The following is a 21,484-nucleotide window of genomic DNA, read 5'->3' as shown; positions in this document are numbered from 1 at the left end:
TTAGAGTAGTATTTCTTTATAGTAGTACCCCCAAATCACTGCAGATGGTGATTGTGGCCATGAAATTATAAGACGCTTACTCCTTGGAAGGAAAGTTGTGACCAACCTAGACAGCATATTAAAAAGCAGAGACATTACTTTGTCAACACAGGTCTGTCTAGTCAAGGCTATGGTTTTTCCAGTGGTCATGTATGGATGTGAGAGTTGGACTATAAAGAAAGCTGAGCACTGAAGAATTGATGCTTTTGAACTGTGGTGTTGAAGAAGACTCTTGAGAGTCCCTTGGACTGCAAGGAGATACAACCAGGAGATCAGTCCTGGGTGTTCATTGGAAGGACTGATGAAGCTGAAACTCCAATGCTTTGGCTACCTGATGCGAAGAGCTGACTCATTTGAAAAGACCCTGATGCTGGGAAAGATTGAGGGTGGGAGGAGAAGGGGAAGACAGAGGATGAGATGGTTGGATGGCATCCCTGACTCAATGAACATGGGTTTGGGTGGACTCCGGGAGTTGGTGATGGACAGAGAGGCCTGGCGTGCTGCGGTACATGGGGTCGCAAAGAGTCGAACACGACTGAGTGACTGAATTGAACAGTAGTACCCCAGATAATAAATGAAATGCAAGAGATAGAATTTTAATATTTTAACACTGTAATTAAATAATGGATCTAGGCAATAATCATTCATGGCTATTGTTATCATAAAAAAGTTAAACAGATATTACCTGCTTCCTGGTAGATGGAAATACAACACATTATCTCAAGTATTCATGTCCAAAAATTGAAGCTAAATCTAATCAATTCTGAAGATTTTACTGCCAATTTACAGGAAATAAGTGAGACAGTGGAACATGATGTTTGACATACTGGAATGCAATCCATACAGAATAAATGACCTGATTTCTTCCATAAGGAAATTTTAAGAAAACAAAATTAGACATGGAGAGGAAACCTATATAGCAAAAGAGACTTCATAGTTTTATCAACTAGCTGCAATGTGTGAGTCTTATTTTAATGCTGATGATTTGAAACATGTAATTTCTGACATACTCAAAGAACCTGAACTTACTTGATATCTAATGCTGTTAGAAAATTGTTAATTTTTAGGTATAATAGGAGGCCTATAATTCTGTGTTTTGAGAGTCCTTAACCTATGAAGGCACATATTGAAATATTTACAGAGAAATTATATAACTTTAAAGTAATCTGGCTTCCCTGGTAGCTCAGCTGGTAAAGAATCTGCCTGCAATGCAAGAGACCCCAGTTGGATTCCTGGATCAGGAGGATTCGCTGGAGAAGGGATAGGCTACCCACTCCAGTATTCTTGGGCTTCCCTTGTGGCTCAGCTGGTAAAGAATCTGCCTGCAATGAGGGAGACCTGGATTGGATCCCTGGGTTGGGAAGATCCCCCGGAGAAGGGAAAGACTACCCACTTCAGTATTCTGGCCTGGAGAATTCCATGGACTGTATAGTCCATGGGGTCACAAAGAGTTGCATACGACTGAGCAACTTTCACACACACACAAACTAATCTGGATGAAGGTAGAGAGAGTGGGTAGTGTAGACAAAACAAGATTAAATTTGATAATTGAAGAAACTAGTGATAGATACATAGAGAAGTTTTATAATCTTATCCTTTACACTTCTATATATGTTTGAAATTTTTCATAATAAATTTGCTTAAGTACAGAGATGAACCAATAAAAAGAATACTAGTTGAAGGGATAAAGTAGGAATCTTTGCTTATTAAAATAAAATGGATATTTTGTTTTCAACCTGTATTACAGAGTAAAAAATATTCTAATTCTTTAAAAAGTTTGAAAGCAATACTCCTAGGTTTAACTATAGAAAATAAGAAATGGAGAGTTTTAAATCTGTAACCAGTCATTAATATATTTTGTTTTGTATGTGGAATTTTTTTTCCTAGTAATTTCAAACAAAACATTTCCTTTAAGACATGAATAGAAAAATGTAACTGACTAGAAAGTTCACGCTCATATTTTTAACAATCACCTTTCTCAAAGGAAATAAATTTAAGTATTATCTATTCTGTCTCTCCAAAAGCACACTTCATTCGCATTGAAATGAATTTTTTATGTGTAATTTACTTTCCCCCCACTGTATTACCTTATAGCTCTTTTACATTTAAAAAGCATAAAAACATTAAAGGACAAATTTTTAAGCAATGTAAGATCTCACCATTTCTGAATTGGAATTAAAATATATCAGATATAGAGTAACAAAAGAAAATAATCACAAACTCAGAAGGCTTATATTTTACTCATTTCTGGGAGATTTAACTCACAATTACTGAAAATTGAATAAACTCTCATTTGTGACTTTATTGCACTGTTTTGAGGACTCATTAGCTTAGCTAGTATAGCAATGCATCATGATTATGATATGGTTGAACCAGTGATCATAGTGCTTGATGGAAATAAAAGTATCATTTTGCTCTCTAGGAGCTATTTATTTGCTAATGTAAATAAGATTAAGAAGAATATACATGAAATAAGGAAGGCAGTAAATGATAGGCAACTACCTAATTTGACTATAACATTTTCATGAGAATGCTGACTCAGGACCCAAGAAAGTTCATAAAAGAGCAAAAGTTTCAGATCTATCATATATGACCAAATAGGTGAGAAAATATATATAACTGAATGGGGGGAAAGGACTCGTCATAAAGGTGGGCTCATTACCTGGAAAACACTCAGTCTCTTCTCCAACCTCAATAGCTCTGTATTTCAGAGGATCCATTGTGTCAATTTTCTCTTGTAAAGGAGACTCTTGGAAGATTTACGTGTGTCCGAATACCAGTTTCATAATCATTCTAGGGAAGCATTGGGAATCTCATGGTAGAACATAAAAATTACAAATAAATCACTTTGGATTCTATCCTAAATTTATCTTTTAGGGAAGAGTATATATGTAGTGGATGTTGTGATGCAACATCCGGATCCTTTAGAAGGAAGGGACTGGCACTGCCAGCCCTCTTAGGAAGTTACCTTGGCTGAAGACAGCCACCTCACCCAAAGCCATGCCCTATTCCCTGGATAGCCCTCATCCAATGTTTGATCAACACGGGGATACAAAGGCCTCACAACATTGCCTTAGTTCATGACAGTTCTGAAGGAATCTTCCAGGTCCAAAGCTCCCACTGGGCTGGCTGAGGATTTATTTCAGTGACCACTGTGCAGCCCAAGCTCTCCCTCTGCCCACGTCTACTTTCCCTGTCTTGTCTCTGGCTTAGGTGTGATCCCTGCACCCTCTCCAATAAACTTCATGCACACAATCTCTGTATCAGATTCCTATTCCTGCTTCTCAGGAATCTGTGACAGTAGGCATCAGAAACTTGTGGGAAAAGGAGACAAAAGACACACAGAAAAGATGAAACTGTGTAAGACTAAGTAGATACTGGATTGAGGTATGTCCCCAGGTGCCATTTGCATAGCAGTACATCTTTGAGCACCAAAGGTTTGGATGACTGGGTACATTTTATTCACAATGAAGGTCAGGAAAATAATAGGTATCTCAGTTTCAAAGATGAGGTACCCCTTTATGCTGTACAGTTTCTTGCCACTGATCATACAAACATAAAGGCAGAATTCCTATTGAAGGAGGTATAGTTCAGCCTAACATATTACTGCATACATAAAACATCAGTATATAACAGTGCTCAATACTGGGAAGCTTTTAAGAAGGTCTAATGACAATATACAATATTGAATTGCATAACACTACAGGCTGGGCCAACTGCATTGGCAGAAAGGTTGAGGCTATTTCTTCAATTTTAAATTTCCCCACTAGGAGCTATGATTATTGAAAGCTGCTGACATGCTCAGTACTCACTAAAGTCTTGCTATGAGTCCAGAACTGTGCAGAGAATTTTATATAATTGTATTTATCCTCTCTGCTGCATCCTGAGCTCCTTGAGAACAAAAACATATCTGATATGCTTACCTCTATATTTCCCAAGTCTAGCAGAGATCCTAGAATTAACTGCTGAGAACACATGTATATTGTGAATGAAGAGCATCACAAAGAATCCTCTGAGACCTCCCCCCAGAGATAAGGGCTATTATCATCCCCCTTTTACAGATGATGGACGGAGACTTAGGGAGATTTCTCGGCACTAGGTAGAAACAAACAATCCAAACTAATGGCCTCAGGTTCCAAAGTACTACTGGATAAAGGCATCTCTACTCCACCTCACAGCAAAGGAGGAGGTGAGTAAAGAGGAAAAAGGAAAAAAGATTCCTTGCTAGAGACACTCTATTCTTTCTGAATCACTTTCTCTGGGACTCATCTTCAGCTCCAAACCTTTCAAAAAAAAAAAAAAAAATCTTCAATAGCTCTTCAGGTTTTTTTCTTGTTTGTTTTCTCCAAACAGTATCTGGACATTAAAGGATAACAATAACAACACAGGTTACCCCCAGGTCTCCTGCAGAACTTGTTCTTACTATGTGTATAGGATCCTCTGAACTCCCCAATAACATTATAAACACCTAGGAGCAAGACAGCAATACCTTCTCATTTTCCCTGTTTGTGGAACAGCAGAACCACACAACGGTGAGCACACAGGTTTGGGTCTCTTAACTACCCAGCCAATAGTCAGAGCAGGTGGTGGATGAGACAGTGATGTAAATGACACCAATACCAGACCGGAAACATCCTTTTCCTCTCCTTTGCAAAATTCTTTCTAATGTCACATCTTAGAACAAGGAACTTACCTTTTTTCAGTGACTGATCTGATGTATTGAACAAGCTGGGAAAATGCCTTAGCCAAAAAAAAAAAAAAGAAAGAAAAATTAGAGGATGAAGAGATGGTAAAGGTTTTCCTTTCTCCATTGTATAATTTGCTTAATTCAAAGAGCATTTGTTTTTTTATTTCATGAGCGACCAAGGACTCCCAGTTCAAAAACAGTGATTAAGGCCTGTACAATTCCTGAAAAATAAAATGAAAATGCTTCAGAGCCATTTAATTGATCTGAATCAAGTATGGGCCAGGTTTTTTAGCACTCCCTAGAAGTATTAGGTGGAGCTCTAGTTAAAATTATCTATTTTGTTACAAGAATAGTACAAGGCTGTCTTTATGCCAGAACAATTATTTAGTTAATTGCTCTAGAGTGAGTATAACCCAGTTTCCAGATATATAACATATATTTTGCCAAATGTGATTTGACTTCTGCCAGCAGCCTGCAACAGTGTTAGCTATAAAAGTTACCACTGGAACTAAAGGACACCGACAGGAGCCTGTGGCCTACTGAGAACTGCAGAAAAGCAACCCAGGGAAGGGGAGAGAAGAAAAAGACCAAAGGCTCCAGGAAAGGAGAAGGAAGAAAGGAACTTAGAAAGATACAAACAAAGGAATGGGAGAAAGGAAAAGAAAAAGTGTGGTGAAGAACAATGACCTTCCCATTAACATTCAAGGAAGATGATACATTTTTGGCACTCTAGATGTTACTGCTTTTTTTAAGAATTAAATAACATAAAACGTGCAATGAGCTGGGCAAAGTGCCAGACACACAGTAACTATGTTAGGTCCTTCTCCTTCCCACAAATGGGGTATTTGCTTGTGTACTCTATAATATACATTGAGGCTAATTAGGATAACAATAATGATAATGTTTCTTTAATTACTGGGAGAGTTTAGACTAGTCTAAGCTTCCAGGAGAAGCCTTGTCCTGATAAATATAAAAAGTATTCCATCTACTACCATAAGCCATAAGCTTAGCTGGTGCTTCATGAATGATAATTAGTTTTTAAGTCCTGTATCAAATTTGGAAATCAAGGTTATGCATACAAATCTCTCAATGTATTTAGGAATTATGCATCTCCTACCTCAAACTCTCATTTATGTTATAGCCATTATCTGCCATCGATTGCAATAGAACACATAAAATAAATGAAACAGTATGTTTCTAAACCTTGTCAAAATCTTAATCTCCAAATCTCATTGTAATCATGGGTTTCAGTTCTTTGCCCTGAAGCCCTTTACCAGAGTTATTACTAAGAAGTTAGATGGACTTAAGTTCCTGTATTTATAACTTCCTCAGCCGTGTGTGTGTGTGTGTGTGTGTGTGTGTGTGTGTGTATGTGCTATAATCAGGGAAAGCTGAAATGACCCAAAAGTAAGCTGCAAGAGGAAAGGAAAATAACTGGAAAGCTCCAGTCTCAACTGATTAATCATTCTCTAATTATTGAGAATAAAAATGACAGATACTAGTAAGTACCTGTGCATTTAAGTCTTAAAGTGACTCCAGAGTATGTCTACTTTGTGATCCTCAGAATAAAATGTACAAACCCATTTCGTTGTACAAAGGAACTGTGCTGATTATAGTGAAGGGTCTAGGCAGTACCCCACAGGTCCTTGGGGGTTGAATCAGCTTTAGTAAAGGATTCTTTACTCTCAGGGTAGTGTTCCCCCCATGCATTACCCAACAGCTACTTCAGAGTCTGAAGTAATCACCTGTGGTTGATTTTTTTAAAAATAATGTAAACATCTTATGGCTTCTGGAACATAAATGGCCGTTGATATTACAGGCCCCTAACTACCCTTTTACATTCATTCCAGTGGCATGTACGGTCTGGAATAAAACCTGTCCCAGGAATTGTTCTTTATCTCCAATGAACTCCCCATTTCTACTCCAGAAGGCAGGATGGAAGCCTGCCTCCAGATTATCTGGCCAAGGTGCAACTGTCTACTAATGCAGTTGTCGTCCCTTTCCTTTCAGATAAAGAGAGGCAGATAAGAAAAGGGACTTGCAAATAGTGTTGTCAATGATCTGTTTCTTATTGTCAGCTTCTGCATATCTCTCTCTCTTTCTGGTCTCTTGTTTAGTGCCATGTGTAGGCAAATTGCAAACAAAACCAGAAAGAAAGATGTTAGCTGTTGGCTGATGACATCGCTTTACGAAAAAACCCAGAGTCACATCTACAGGCAACTGCACTTCAGACTTCAATTTAATTCACTTTCCACTACCAACAAGAATGAGAATAATTTGCTTCAGTGTAGGGAGATCAGAGAAGAGAAGCTTCACTGCGTTTCGAGATGGAAAGTGACTAGATGAGATGGCTGTGGTGGCAGGCACTGCTCATCACAAGATGGTGAAAGGCTGGAAGATGAAATGGAAGCTGAATGTGGTTTTTATGAGCTTGGCTCTGAGTACAGTGACCCATCTCACTGTCAGAACTTTGTTGAAACCAACCCTCCTTGGAGCCGATGTGGACAGTCTATAATCTCTGAGTACTGAGAAATAAGCTTCTTACAGACAGAATCAGGGGAGACATCTGCCAAGAGTAGGGATACATGGACTAGAATAAAAAGACTGAAGCCCAGTTTTCACTGGCACATGTCTGCATGCTCTGCTCACCAGGGAGAGATAGACATACAAGTTATGAAAGCATCTAAAAATGTGTAAGTGTGAAAAGTATGTTCATGCACTTATTGTGTATTATTTACTGAAATCTTGCTATAGACCAGGACAAGTAGCTTGCTCATATTATATAATCCACTCTCCATAACAACCTTTGAAATATGAACTATTGTTTTTCCATTTTTCAGATGAGGACACTGAAGCTAGAAAAGAAAAGTTCTTCCTTGCCAAGTTATCATTTTTAAAGGGAAAAGAATGCTATTGCAGAAGAAAAAAAAAAATCTCTATGATTCCTTAGTGGTTCAGATGGTTAAGAATCTGCCTGCAATACAGGAGCCTGGGTTCAATCCCTGGGTCAAGAAGATCCCCTGGAGAATGGAATGGCTACCTACCTCAGTATTATTGCCTAGAGAATTCCACGGACAGAGGAGCCTGGCGGGCTACAGCCAGTCCATGGGGTTGCAAAGAGTCAGACATGTCTGGGCAACTAACACTTTCACCTACTTTCAGGTGATTAAAATATACACACTGTATTAGAGGAGAGTGAAAATCATTTATGAAAAATAAATTGGCAGCATGGCATGGTTCATATAGGTGTTTTCAGCAGAGTCTACATTCTGCATCAGTTTTTATACCTGAAAAAGGAAGGAACAAAATGTTTGTTTTCCTTCTATTGCTTTAAAACAAAAAACAGCTGAACTTAAGTTGTTCATGGCCTGGGACCTAGTCCATGCTTGAAAAACTCTCAGAAAAATCACACTCCCCTTCCCCATTTATGCCATCTGCAGTGTTGGGATCATCCCTGGAAACTCTGGGGAAAGCGTGCTTCTCCTGCAGGTACTGTCTGCAGAAGTCACTCATCTATTGACTCCTGATGTTGCTGGTCTTAGCGAGATAAGGCTCCTAATCCATCCACTGAATGTTACTCTGCCAGAGATGAAACAGCTTTAACGCCAACAAAGATTACTGTGACGTTAGGCAGGGGAAGACTGTGTTGTTGGAATTACAGCAGTCCCAGGAATACTTGCCATGTCGTGTTAACACCAGATCGACGTGGAACATTCACTACACAACACCCTCTACTCAGAGATCTCAGCGAAGAGCAACCATATGTGGGTGCTTAACTCTGGCAAGAGGCTTATTTCCCATTACAAACTATGGTGATTTTATTTCAACTGGCCTTTCCCTTATATAAGTGATCTATTTAGATGTTCTTAAGAAGGCATCAATTGTGAAACACACCATCAGTTAATAATAGCTTTTCAGAGGAAGAAACACATTAAATATATGAATCAACATAAAAAGCAGGCTAGTATCAGAAAACATTTTAATGTGCAAAAATGTTCATCTTAAACTTAAGGTGTATAGGTGTATGTATATTATGTTACAAACATACATAAACCTACATTTATATATACATATACTGAATACATATTAGTAAAAAGGAAAAGGTCATGGAAAACTTTTATATTTACATCTTGGTGAACACACACATTCCACTTACTCACTGCAGATTGATGTCACAGAGAGCAGGACATACGAAGAACTGAAGCATAACCCATCATCTGCTTTGAACAGGAAGAAAGAGGAAAGCCATCTGCTCACAACACTAATTAGTGTTACTACTTATTAAAAGAATATTATTCTTTCATAAAAAAAAAACAAACACTGACAACAGAAGGTTTCTTTTTTTTTTTTTTGGCTTGATAGATCATATAGTGAGACTTTGGAATAAGCAATGCAAAGGAAGATCCAGAATGTTTTAAAACATATGAAGGAGCTCCCATCAAAATCTCAATAGGAAATATGTAATGCAGGGAGCAACACAAACAAAATGGGTGCAGCAGGCCATGACAGAAAGTGAGCTCATATCCCCTTTTGCACACCACAGAAGGACCTGGGGCGTAGCCATAAAAGAGAAACGTCTTCCCTCTTCACATTGAGAGGATATAATTCCTTATACCCTCCTTTCCAGTTCCTCTGAAGACTAAACTCTTAGGCTACATTGCAACAAATACAATTTATACAATATAACAATATACAAAGATAAGTAAGATACCCATTACTGCCAAAAGAAGTTTATAGTATGACTGTATGGATAAAAAAATACACAGTCAAGATGACCCATGAAAAGAATAAATAAAACCTAAGAAAGTTCTCTGTGGGAGAGATTAGGAGCACATTCATGGGATGAAACTAGAAGATAATAGAATACAGTGGAAGGAGAACATTGGAGGCAGGGAGAGCCACCTAAATGTTACCACCACATAAGACTTGTCCTATGAGTGATGCATGAAACATGTGCACACAAAAGTAGGATGAAAGTGGAAGCCTAGAGGCCTTTAATAAGGGACTTCCAACAGTCTTGGGTGGTCAAAAACACACACCATATTTTAATAGCTAGTGAGTCAAGACTACCTCATTCTACCAATTGTTTAACAGCAATAAAGTATCCCAAACAAAGTAATGAACTAAGTGAAATGAAATATTTTCCAGAGAACTAACCTAATGACTATACTAGTAAAACAAAAAGCAAACTGGAGGCTCAGAAGTTCTTAATGAGACCAGTATTTTCTTTATTCACTAATTCCTTTTTAAAAAATGAACTTAGACAAAGTAGTATGTATATAAAGGCAGATATTATTTATTAGTTTAATGAATTGCTATGTATAATCACCTTTGTATGAAGACTTTCAAGTTATATCATGCTCCTGTGGGGTCATTAAGGTTGTTAACAAAATCCAAACAGAAATTTAAAGTAGGTTGATCTTTGCAGTGGGAGGGTGCAGTAATTAAAAGCCTGGGTACAGGAGTCAGAAAAGCCTAGGGTTAAATCCCATCAGTGGGACTCACTGTTTATATTTAAGCAAATAACTTGACCTCTCTAAGCCCCAGGCTACTCTTCTATGAAACAGGAATATAAAATGTCTATCCCTTTGACATAGGGATAAAAGTATATAGTAGGAATATAAAATATGAAAAAAGATCATGTGAAAAGTAAATGAGGATGTTTGTAAATATCCTTTAAAAAAACACCCTAGAACATTGCTTGGCATATAATGGGAAATAGTTGTTGAAAAACTCATCAGTTCAGAGTATCAGGAGACAATTTTCCAAGGGTGTTATGTATTACTGTATGTTTTCAATGCAGAGGCACTAACGGCCCTACTGTTTTGGACTCTTTCAAGGACATTTATCCAGTAAACAGCTTGGAAGAGGGGGTCAATTTCTCTGTGCAGAGCAGAAGGCAAGTGTGCCTACTGTCCTGTATCATGGGGAGAATGTTCTCTCCTGGGACAAAGTTCTGCTAGTTTAGTTGGATCTATTATAAAAGAGTTGGGTTCCTGGTGCTTGGGGTAGCTCACCTGTCACACAACCCATCAGGGGTGCAGGCATCACTAGAAGCTTGTTCCATCATCCTGTGGGAATCGAGCCTCAGGAAATGGCGGGAGAAATCAATGAGGCTCTGGCTACCCTACTGCCTTATGTATACTGCTTGAGGCCAGTCATATAACATTGTCCTTGGTGTCTGCCCTTGGAGTCTCAGATTTTCTGTCAGCTTCTGTTAAACTGGGGTGGGCTAATTTGTGAGCTGTCAAGAAGGACAAAAATCTTAGAACTTCACAGTTCTTGACATAGAGCATTCAAAACCCAGTCTAACTCCAAAATATTTCTCCATGGATTTAACATGTGGACATTAATTACTACCATCACACCCAATCTTTTGATTAAAGAAAGCTCGTGCAAATTTGTAAATATATTATCTCTAAGAGCAACTGCAGTGAGTCATTAATGCCTAATTGCTAATTGGCTTATCATTTAGTTTGTAAAACACTTAGCAAATGCCAGCTGTAATGGAAAATAGAAGGGTCAGTTTGGAAAGGAGTTTCAGTGTTAATAGATGCCTGTGCTGGAGAGACTCCATCCTTGAAAACGCCATTTCTTGGAGAGAAATGATACAGGATATATTGAGGTGGCTAAAAGTTCATTCAGGTTTGTCTGTACCTTCTTAGGGAAAACCCCCTGGAGAAGGGAATGGCTACCCTCTACAGTATTCTTGCCTGGAGAATCCTATGGACAGAGAAGCTTGGTGGACTACAGTCCATGGGGTCACAAAGAGTTGGGTATGACTAAGCAACTAACATGTAGGGAAAAACCTGAACAAACTCAAAATATAATTACTTTTCCTCATGCTTTGGTGCATCCCATAAAATATTTTAAAAAATCAATTTCAATTTGTAAACATAGAATCTTATAAAAGTGGCAGTGTTTGCAGTGCTTTCATTCGTCACTATTCTGCATTTGTTATGTGTATCACGGTAATTTGTATTATCCTTCCTTCCCTCACAATTTTGTGTCAGTTCCACTGGCAGGAAACATATCCTTGAAAATTTTTCCTTCCTTCCCAGTCCCTAAACCTTACCCTAGCTTCTTCCCTCCTGAGACCTATCATAGAAACTTGCCCATATCAGACATGCTTAGCATGTACTATGTGAATTGTGAAAGTGACAAAGTTGCTCAGTCGTATCCGACTCTTTGCAACCCCATGGACTAGACAGTCCATGGAATTCTCCAGGCCAGAATATTGGAGTGAGTAGCTTTTCCCTTCTCCAGGGGATCTTCCAACCCAGGATCAAACACAGGTCTCCTGCATTGCAGGCAGATTTTTTACCAGCTGAAGGACATGGGAAGCCCAAGAATACTGGAGTGGGTAGCCTATCCCTTCTCCAGTGGATCTTCCCAACACAGGAATCAACCTGGGGTCTCCTTCATTGCAGGAGGATTCTTTGCCAACTGAGCTATGAGGGAAGCCTGCTGTAATTCCAGAAATCCAGAACCTTACAAGCAGTATGAAAAACAAGCCAAGTAATTTCCAGACTACGTACAACAGTTAGAAAATCAAAAGTGTAGTATTCACAATATTGAATTAATTCATTCAATATTTTATTAATGGCTACTTAGCACTTTTAAATAACCTTGCATTAATCACTTTCTAAACCAGTCCCTGTGAAGAAAAGTATAGCCTCATTTCATTTGTTGCTTTATTTGGATTGCAATGATTTAGTTTCTCTTTCTGGTTTAAGCATGGACTCAGTTGGGAGGAATTATAAAAAAAAAAATGCTAGTTCTCTCATTACAGAAGACTTAAAGAGTCAACATCCAGGAGCTCAAACTGACACCATAGTGAGATTAGACATTGGCTATTTAAATAAATAAGATGCTGCATGCAAAGCTTGTAGTGTATGGAAGGGATTCTATAAATAGTAGCTATTATAACTCTGCCAAAAAAAGTTAATCCCAAGGCTCTCTTTATGTTGAGAGTTCTAATACATGTTCAAAAAAATCCATTTATAAAAACGAAAGGCTCAAAATTTTTTTCATTAACCTATCAAGTATTTAAAGTAGGCTACACTTAAAAGTTGAAGCCATATGAGCTCATGAAAGCAGGAATTTCATGAATTAAACATAGTGAAGATTTTGAAAGAGTATGGATAACTGTACCCTATGCAATCAAGCAGAATTAAATGTGCATATTCCCTAAAACACGAATTAAAGCATGGCCTACAGAAAATTACACTGCATAAAGAATTGAGGTTAAGAGGACAAAAATGCTGACTTCCTCATGTAGATCCCTGAGCTACATTGCGGTTTTAGGTCATAACTGTGTGCCATTTGACTTCTACGAAAACTGATGTTCCCTGATGTGATTTCACGGAATTGAGAGGCAGTCTATTACCTCAGAAGAAATAAGGCTTTATCTGGAAACAACTTCAATTTGAACTTGAACTCTAGCATTATTTTAGTTGTGCTGTGGATCTTGGGTAATTTAAATTTTCTTAACTTTTGTTCTCCAATTAGAAAACTGGAAATAAAAATACACACACTCTAAGATTGTTCTGAAGATGTGCATTGATAATAATGAGTATTTATTGAGTACATTTGGGCTTCCCTGTTGGCTCAGATGGTAAAGAATCTGCCTGAAATGTGGGAGACGTGTGTTCAATCCCTGGGTTAGGAAGATTTCCCTGGAGGAGGGCCTGACAATCTACTCCAGTATTCTTGCCTGGAGAATCCCATGGACAGAGGAGCCTGGTGGGCTACAGCCCATGGGGTCGCAGAGTCAGACATGACTGAGCAACTAATCACATTGAGTACCTGGGTTTCCCTGATGGCTCAGCAGTAAAGAATTTGCCGGCAATGCAGGAGCTACAGGAGACTCGGGTTTGAACCCTGGGTCAGGAAGATCCCCTGGAGAAGGAAATGTCAACCCACTCCAGTATTCTTGCTTGAAAAATCCCATGGACAGAGGAACCTGGCAGGCTATAGTCCATGGGGTAGCAAATAGACACAACTGAACAGCTAAGCACACACATTGAGTACCTACCACACTGCATTTTATAAAACAATTGCTCTATTCTAAGTTTATAATATTTTTCCAGCTTTCTGTGTTTTTTAAACATTATTAATTTTGGTAAATAAAAAAATGTTCCTGAGCTCCTCAAGGCTTGACATGCATTATATGCACATCTCCAACCTCACCGTGCAATAAACGAACAGAAGTAAGCAGAGCCACAGAGTGCAAAGCTTAATTGCTTTAATTGCACTAATGACTACTGAAACAGTCTGGAAAAAAATTACTTTCCTGCATAAGATTTTTTTAAAACTTTCACATATCACAATTGGAGGTAAACACTCGTGGGGTCCATCAACACATCCCCGTTGTTTTCCTACACTGAGCTGAAGACAAAGGCAAGGTGGTGCCCACCTTTTGACATCACAAAATCCAGAAGGCAAATATAAGATATCAGCACTATAATAGCATTTGAATTTAAAAGGTCCCTTCCATTTAACAAGGGAACAATCAGAATTATTAGTTATAAAACTATCCAATCTTTTCCCTTCCTTCTCAAACATAATATACCTTCACCCAGCATCTCACCCATCCCTCTAGACTGAGAGAGAAGTCCAACCCCAGCCAAACTCTCCATCTGTGCTCTGCATCCTGTCCCATTCTTTTTTCTCTGCATACTAGTCCCTTCCTCTTTTCTATACATTCACACCCTTATGCCTACCAGCTCCCTCCCTTCAACCTACAAGCACATTAAAAATACCTCCACATACGCTTTTTTCTCACTTCCAAGAAATGTCTTTCACTAACCATGAAACCCCCATTCCTTACCCACTTTCAAGTCCAAACTTAGTAACACATATACTCCAACTATACGTCAACTTCATCTCACTCTAGAATTTACTGCAATTTGATTAACCCCCACCCTAGATACTGAGATGTCTTTGGAATGATTTTCTGTGTATCACCAGTCTATCTTCAGTCCCAAAATTTAATGGACTTAAAGCATCTTCTAGTGATAATTCTTTTCTCCTTAAAAATCTGTCCACCTTGGCTTCTATCCTTGCATTGTTCCCTTCTTCTGAGCTCCAGTCCTCAACCCTTATATGTTGGCATTTCTCAGTGAGCCACTCATCACACTCTTTTTATTCACATCCTTCACTATGGGTTTTTAATGTTGCCACCCATAAGCTACTTCTTCCACAGTCTTTCCCTTGATCCAAGTAATCACCATCTGCCCACTTATTTAAATTTGAAATCTTAGTTGTACCTTCAACTTCTCCATTTGCTATCAATTCCTCAAATTCAATATGACACAAAACACAGTGGCTTTTCAAGTTAAGGAGATCTGAATTCAAATTCCTGTTCTGCCCTCAAAGAGTTTAGAATCCCATATCTTCTGTGAAAGTGCCCTTGGAATTAAAATGCATGCTAATATGTGGGTACTTACAAAATGAAGTGGGAGCCCAGAAAAAAAGTTGTGATTTACTCTCAGTCTGGATAAGTGGAGGGAAGAATGAGATAGCAAGGAGGGGATAAAGCAAGAGTAACCAGAGAGAGTGGAGGGCTAGAATGCAGCGAGTGGAAGAAGCAGGTCTGTTGACAGACCTCATACAGTGTTGAGCCTAATACACCAAGGGCGGTGGCCCTATTGTGGTTGATGGAGACTCATTAAATATTTCTGAGAATACACTCAATTTTTGTGCCTGAAAATTCTTCATGGCCATACACAAGTTGACGGGGGGAATAAAGTCTGGAATGAGAGTCTATTTGGAAGGCTAAGCCTGATAAAATAATATCAATCTATTCAATGATATTTGTGGGCTCCACGAGATATATCAGAGTAGGAATGAAGACATTTGAAGATTGGTGCCTTCTCATTGGCTCTGATGTGTACAATACTGAAGACTCTGAACTCTCATTAACACTTTGAATAAACTTTACATAATTTGATGATTGTCTTTCTCTTCTTTAGAAGAAGGCTGCATGGTAAAATGTGTAAAGAGCAGGAGAGAGTGAAGAAAGAAAGAGAAAAGGGGTAATAGGAGCAAAGAGTAAACAAAAGTATTGTTGGCAAACACAGAACACAAAGAGAGGGAAAAGACTGAAATCAAAGAAAATGAAGGAACATACTCTTTTCTTTATATCTGAAAAGTAAACATTCAATGTTTTGGAAAAAGATAGAGCCTTAATAACCATTTTTGAGTTTGATATGGTTGCTTTCATGAGCCTATGTATTATACAGATATTGACACATTTGAAAATGATGTGCTTTTATTTTACAGGTTAGGACTGTATACTCATGTGTTTGCCAACAATAATGATTTATCCCTCAGGTTAGTTTCAGTTCTCTTTGATCGTGACACAATTGGTTGATTAACCTACAGTTAAAAGGCTTTTAGAAAAAATGTTCATTGTTTAAAAAAAAACCTATCTTCTAAAAAATGTTCAAATTACAAGCAAGTGTGGAAACTTTATGAGAAAAGCATAAGAGCCATATTAAGTATTAATGTGCTAGACATACCACCTGTGAAGACACGGCATTAATAGCATCACTTAACCTGAATACTTCATTCCACTGCTTTAACCTTTATACCAACAGACTTAATATATTCAGCTTTTGTTTTCAATTATCTGTTATGTCCTGCATTGGGTTCATTGTAGACACTGTGAAAACTATTATGACCCCTCAAAGACATAAGGCAATTTTCTTCCCACCAGGATATTTTGAACAAATTACTCTCAGTTTTAACATGAATAAGCCTATGAATTTTCATTCCCCAGATCTGAAATAATGGAATTCAGCTGTAACTTCAATTGTAATTATCATGTCAATAAATTGAAATTTTTTTTAAAAACCACAGAAGATGAAACTTTCTGTCTTTATCTGATTTTACTTTCTCCATTTCCCCCCCCCCCTCCTCATTTGGGGTCAATCCTAGGGAGCACTTTGAAGTGTGATTATTTTTTAGGGTGCTGAAGGCAGTTCTACTGTTTGAAAAGACAGTGGTATAGCATCTCACTGCTGTTCACCTTACAAAACATTGCTATATCCTGCAGTAATTAAAGGCTGTTACAGTTAAGAATTTTATGATTAGCCCTTATTATAGCTCATTGAGCTTAGGTTTTGAAATGCTGTGCTGAGCTCAAGCCTAAAATGTTTCTTAGTCATATAACACATTTTAAAGATTAATTTGGATGTTTTTCAGAGCCCTCTTGTTTCCCCTAATATTCTTGGGTTATCTTAATGTTCCTTCACAGTATGGTGGGTGCTAAAGCTAAGGGCTCGAGCCCAGAACAAGGAATTTAGCTTCTCTGTTCTAATGTAGATGCCCTATCCACTTCAGAATGTTCCCAGGAAAGGAGACTCTTTATAAAGTAGCCTTTGGACTCACTCAACTCAGCTGCTAAAGTCATGGCTACAGTACAGTAAGTCAAATACCAGAAGTTCAGCTCTAAAAGGTACAGCTGAAAGAAGTCTTCGGATTGAAAAAAAGATTATTAAGCTTAGTTCTCCCCCTCCTTAAAAACCCTTCACTGCAGTCATAGAGAATATATAGGTATTTAAACTTTGACAACAATATTAGCATGATAATTCATCTCATTTGCTTTTTAATATGCTTAAAGATATAAAATCAGACCCTTGTGGCTCAGTTGGTAAAGGATCTGCCTGCAATGCAGGAGACCTGGGTTCAATCCCTGAGTTGGAGAGATCCTCTAGAGAAGAGAAAGGCTACCCACTCCAGAATCTGGCCTGGAGAATTCCATGGACTGTATAATCCATAGAGTCACAAAGAATCTGACACAACTGACCGACTTACACACACACACCCCAGCAATAGCAACAAGGACATTGCTACCATACAACTTTTTTTTTCTTATAAGTAACAGAAGAGATAAAATCCTTCCTATTTTTCCTCCACTTCTGCCATACAACCCCACCATCCTCCAGCCTCTCTTCCAAAACCTGTTCAGGGAGTGATGGGGTGAAAAGAAAGTGAAGGATATGTAATCAAGTGCAAAATACCCTGGAAACTATAGAGCAAGAACGAGATGGAAAGGAAAATGAAAAGTGTGGGGGTGGTTAGGAGTTCTAAGAACTTTGTGTAAAAACAGGATTCTCCAGTGGGGTTTCCCAGGGCAGGGAGAATTGGGAGGGACAATGAAACTGTTATAGACTTTAAAAAAAAAAAAAAATTTTTTTTTTTTTTTTTTTAAGATTAAGAATCTAACCAAAGAGAGAGTGGCCCTTTACCACCCCCGATCCTGGCCCTTGAACAATCAGTTGACTTCTTATACCTCCTCCTAAGAAACAAGGAAGATTAAATAGGCTACAACATGGGTGAAACTTGAGGACTTTATGCTAGGTAAAATAAGTAGGTTACAAAGAAACATGGTCCGATTCCACCTATATGGGGGACTTAGATTAGTCAAAATCATAGAGAGTGTAGCAATAATTTTCACAGGCTTAGGGGAGGGGAGCATAGGGAATTTAATAGGTAATCAGCATACTGTTTAATAGATACACTGTAATCTACCATAAAACATACTGTTCAATAGGTAATCAGTTTCACTTTTATAGATAAAAGTTTATGAGGAAAAAAAAAGGTTATGGGGATCAATGGTGGCCATAATCGCACAATATTGTGAGTATATTTAATACCAGTGAACTTAAAAAATGGTTAAGATAGTAATTTTTATGTTATATGTATTCTACCACAAACTTTTTTAAAAAGCCAGTGATAAAAAAATATTAAAATAAAAAGTTCTGCCAAATAATTGAAACACGAGAGTATAAATCAACAAAGACAACGAGAGGGACCTTAGGCAGATGAGTGATACCTACAAGTTTCTATGAGATGAAAACAGGACCTAGAGATAACTAAGCATAGCCTGAAGTATAAATCAATTTGCCTTGTGAGACCCAAGTTCACAGAATGCTTGAGAACATCCCGAAGACATGATAATGACAAAGCGGAAAACAAAGCAAGAAGAGTATAATGCTCTTTAAGAAAAGATATTTCTCAGTCCTTTCAGAAGGTAACCCTCATGAAAAGCCTGAAGGGTAAATCCATTACTGCGATATTGTACAAACCATAGTACATCTGGAACTTTTGTGAGATACTAGGAAAAAAAAAATTGTGTTCATACCTTGACAGATGTCAGATTGGAGCCTCAAATTCAGCTCCAGAAGCCCACGTTGCTGCAATTAACCCTTCAGACTCTCAGATGGACTCTGGGGCCACTCCACCGCTCCTCTGAGCTGGGAGAGAAGGGAGTCTTTCAGGAGGGGTGGGGCTTGATCCAAACGTGGTGTGAGCCAGAACTTTTATGGACTAGACCGGAGGTGGGGGTCAAATGCCAGGGCGCACAGGTGTTGTTCATCCAGGACGCTCACGCTGCCCTTAGAGAAATCCTGAGATCCCAGTTTGGGTTTCTTCTGGGAAGAGTGCTCAGGGTGACTTGGCCTCAGGCCTGGTTCCTCCATTCTGTTTTGAAAGCTGTATTAACACTTTAAAGTCTGTAAGATGTTCTCTTATACCCAGCAAAGAGTAGCATCACCATGCTACACTTTAATCTTTTTACAATATTAATAAAATTTGGAATCCTTGCTAAAAGTCCATCTTAACCAGAATTTATATAGGCATTCCATTAGAGGGAAGGAAGAGAAGCAGAGAGATTGAGAGAGAAAAGAGACAGAGAACTCGGAGCCCACAGAAGCACTGAATGCCTTCAAGAACAGTTTCATCCTACTGTTGATCACCAGGCAAAGTTGAGCAGCTGGCTCATCTTGAGCCTGTGTAGTGAATTAGACCCACCTGGAGAGAGATCTGAGCCACATGATGAAATTAGATTCATTCTATCCTACTATCACCCCTGTGATTCACACCAATCAAATTTCTAATTGAAGACTTAAGAAGTCAAACCAGCTGGTATTCAGAATCTGAATACCATAAAAAGTTTTTCTTCTGGCTTTAAGATAAAAGACTATTCTTCAATATGTTATAATTTCATGTCAAATGAGATTTTTAGATATACAAAGAGTAGTCATACTCAGAGTGGCTAAAGCACAAAGGCAGGTTATATTCCAGGGCAATCTATGTAAACTGTGACAGGAAAACAGGGAATGATCTAGCAGCGGTCCCCAAACTTCGGGTGGGGGGGGGTAGTTTTATGCTGATTACATTTATTGTGCACTTTATCTCTATTATTATTACATTAGCTCTACCACAGATCATCAGGCATTAGATCCTGGAGGTCAGGAATCCCTGCTTTAAAGCACTGTTGATATTTCAATAATAAAATATCAGAAAAAAGAAGTTACATTTTCTTCCCTCACATGTAAAGATAGAAACACTCTATCAGGTAGAAGTTTCCCTGGAGATTGAAAAGGTCTAAGGCTCTTACTTTGTACACAATGGCATTTAACTGAGGGCCCCAGTGATTTTCCATAGTTACTAACCCCAAGTTGGAGCTAGAATTGCTGCTGCTGTTGTTGTTTAGTCACTAAGTTGTGTCCAACTCTTTTGTGACCTCATGGACTGTAGCCCAACAGGTTCCACTGTCCATGGGATTTCCCAGGCAGGATACTGGAGCGGGTCATCATTTCCTTCTCCAGGGGATCTTCCTGACCCAGGGATGGAACCCACGTCTCTTGCATCGGCAAGCAGGTTTTTTACCACTGAGCCACCAGGGAAGCCATAGAATAGGCCTCACCAAATGAGTCTTCTAGAACATCCTTGTGTTAACCAGATACTAAACTTTTAGGATTTTACACAATATCAAAATGATGGCTTTATCATAGATCAATTGCCTAGACATCTTACAATTAAGTATCTAATGTAAAAAACCCAGAGATAAATGGAATCCTTAAACATTCTAGAAAATCTGGTCTGCAAAATTAAATGTTGAGCTCTTAAATAGCCTATGGTTATGTAGGGCAAAATAGGAGGGAAAAAAGAGAATAATATGTTCCTTAAGACCCCAAAAGTCAGGGCAGTTAGTCACTGCATAGATATAGAAACACATAAAGAATTTTACTCAGGTGTTCAATAGAATCATATCCATGATGGGTTCACTCAGCATAAATAAATAGTTAAAAAATACTAATTTTGTGCATGATTATCTGATTTTGGAAATTAGATAACTATATTCCAGAATTTAAAAACTCCAACATAGGGGACATGTGTTTGACCCCTGGTCAATCCCTAGATTTCCACATACAGCAACCAAAAAAAAAAAAAAAAAAAGTACCACATGCACCAAGAAAGGTGAAATCAAAGATCCCATGTGCCACAACTAAGACCCAGTGTAGCCAAATAAATAAACAATTAAATGTGAAGTGAAGTGAAAGTCACTCAGTTGTGTGCGACTCTGCAACCCCACAGACTGTACAGTCCATGGAATTCTCCAGGCCAGAGTACTGGAGTGGGTAGCCTTTCCCTTCTCCAAGGGATCTTCCCAACCCGGGGATCAAACCCAGGTCTCCCACATTGCAGGCGGATTCTTTACCAGCTGAGCCACAAGGGAAGCCCAAGAACACTGGGACGGGTAGCTTATCCCTTCTCTAGCGATCTTCCCGACCCAGGAATCGAACCGGGGTCTCCTGCATTGCAGGCAGATTCTTTGCCAACTGAGCTATCAGGGAATAAATCAAATGAAATGAAAAATACACCTAAACAAAGAAGCCAATGAGGCATATATTAGCAGCCAAAGGTGGCTTGATCAAATTCAAGGGGAAAGAAGGTGGTATTTAT

General features: G+C 38.5%; 1 long non-coding RNA gene across 1 annotated transcript; it reads right to left on the bottom strand.

Annotated features, from left to right (window-relative positions):
- Positions 1 to 2,707: 2,707 nt before the first annotated feature.
- LOC110148957 (uncharacterized) lies at positions 2,708 to 20,207 on the bottom strand. The gene is made up of 4 exons (XR_002317309.2): positions 20,136 to 20,207; positions 18,879 to 18,990; positions 4,733 to 4,779; positions 2,708 to 2,832 (listed from the first exon to the last, which is right to left on the bottom strand). It is a non-coding gene; the product is annotated as an uncharacterized lncRNA (long non-coding RNA).
- Between the last annotated feature and the right edge of the window lie 1,277 nt (positions 20,208 to 21,484).

Source organism: Odocoileus virginianus, chromosome 1, assembly GCF_023699985.2.
Source record: "Odocoileus virginianus isolate 20LAN1187 ecotype Illinois chromosome 1, Ovbor_1.2, whole genome shotgun sequence".
Lineage (NCBI taxonomy): Eukaryota > Metazoa > Chordata > Mammalia > Artiodactyla > Cervidae > Odocoileus > Odocoileus virginianus.
The sequence above is the reverse complement of the archived record's forward strand: the minus strand, read 5'-3'. Positions and strand labels throughout refer to the sequence as shown.